This window comes from Balaenoptera acutorostrata, chromosome 4 (assembly GCF_949987535.1).
Source record: "Balaenoptera acutorostrata chromosome 4, mBalAcu1.1, whole genome shotgun sequence".
Classification (NCBI taxonomy): domain Eukaryota; kingdom Metazoa; phylum Chordata; class Mammalia; order Artiodactyla; family Balaenopteridae; genus Balaenoptera; species Balaenoptera acutorostrata.
In genome coordinates, this window is record NC_080067.1 from 12,711,646 (window position 1) to 12,713,669 (window position 2,024).

Genomic DNA, 2,024 nt, shown 5'->3' on the forward strand with positions numbered 1-2,024 from the left:
TGGTCACAAAGCACTGAGCTGATCTCCCTGTGCTATGCGGCTGCTTCCCACTAGCTATCTATTTTATACTTGGTAGTATATATAAGTCAGTGCTAGTCTCTCATTTCGTCCCAGCTTACCCTTCCCCCTTCCCGTGTCCTCAAGTCCATTCTCTACGTCTGCATATTTATTCCTGTCCTGCCCCTAGGTTCTTCATTACCATTTTTTTTTAAGATTCCATATATATGTGAGAGCATACATATATATATATATTTGTTTTTCTCTTTCTAACATACTTCACTCTGTATGACAGACTCTAGGTCCATCCACCTCACTACAAATAACTCAATTTCGTTTCTTTTTATGGCTGAGTAATATTCCATTGTATACATGTGCCACATCTTCTTTATCCATTCATCTGTCGATGGACACTTAGGTTGCTTCCATGTCCTGGCTATTGTAAATAGAGCTGCAATGAACGTTGTGGTACATGACTCCTTGAATTACGGTTTTCTCAGGGTATATGCCCAGTAGTGGGATTACTGGGTCGTATGGTAGTTCTATTTTTAGTTTTTTAAGGAACCTCCATACTGTTCTCCATAGTGGCTGTATCAATTTACATTTCCACCAACAGTGCAAGAGGGTTCCCTTTCTCCACACCCTCTCCAGCATTTATTGTTTGCAGATTTTTTGATGATGACCATTCTGACTGGTGTGAGGCGATACCTCATTGTAGTTTTGATTTGCATTTATCTAATGAGCAGTGATGTTGAGCATTCCTTCATGTGTTTGCTGGCAATCTGTATATCGTCTTTGGAGAAATGTCTATTTAGGTCTTCTGCTCATTTTGGGATTGGGTTGCTTGTTTTGTGATATTGAGTTGCATGAGCTGCTTGTAAATTTTGGAGGTTAATCCTTTGTCAGTTGCTTCATTTACAAATATTTTCTCCCATTCTAAGGGTTGTCTTTTCGTCTTGTTTATGGTTTCCTTTGCTGTGCAAAAGCTTTTAAGTTTCATTAGGTTCCATTTGTTTATTTTTGTTTTTATTTCCATTTCTCTAGGAGGTGGGTCAAAAAGGATCTTGCTGTGATTTATGTCATAGAGTGTTCTGCCTATGTTTTCCTCTAAGAGTTTTATAATGTCTGGCCTTACATTTAGGTCTTTACTCCATTTTGAGTTTATTTTTGTGTATGGTGTTAGGGGGTGTTCTAATTTCATTCTTTTACATGTAGCTGTCCAGTTTTCCCAGCACCACTTACTGAAGGGCCTGTCTTGTCTCCATTGTATATTCTTGCCTCCTTTATCAAAAATAAGGTGATCATCTGTACATGGGTTTATCTCTGGGCTTCCTATCCTGTTCCATTGATCTATATTTCTGTTTTTGTGCCAGTACCATACTGTCTTGATTACTGTAGCTTTGTAGTATACTCTGAAGTCAGGGAGGCTGATTCCTCCAGCTCCGTTTTTCTTTCTCAAGATTGCTTTGGCTATTCAGAGTCTTTTCTGTTTCCATACAAACTGTGGAATGTTTTGTTCTAGTTCTGTGAAAACTGCCATTGGTAGTTTTATAGGGATTGCATTGAATCTGTAGATTGCTTTGGGTAGGACAGTCATTTTCACAATGTTGATTCTCCCAATCCAAGAACATGGTATATCTCTCCATCTGTTGGTATCATCTTTAATTTCTTTCATCAGTGTCTTATAGTTTTCTACATACAGGTCTTTTGTGTCCTTAGGTAGGTTTATTCCTAAGTATTTTATTCTTTTTGTTGCAATGGTAAATGGGAGTGTTTCTTTAACTTCTCTTTCAGATTTTTCATCATTAATATATAGGAATGCAAGAGATTTCTGTGCATTAATTTTGTATCCTGCTACTTTATCAAATTCATTGATTAGCTCTGATAGTTTTTTGGTAGCATCTTTAGGATTCTCAATGTATGGTATTATGTCATCTGCAAACAGTGACAGCTTTACTTCTTTTCCGATTTGGATTCCTTTCATTTCTTTTTCTTCTCTGGTTGCTGTGGCTAAAACTTCCAAAACT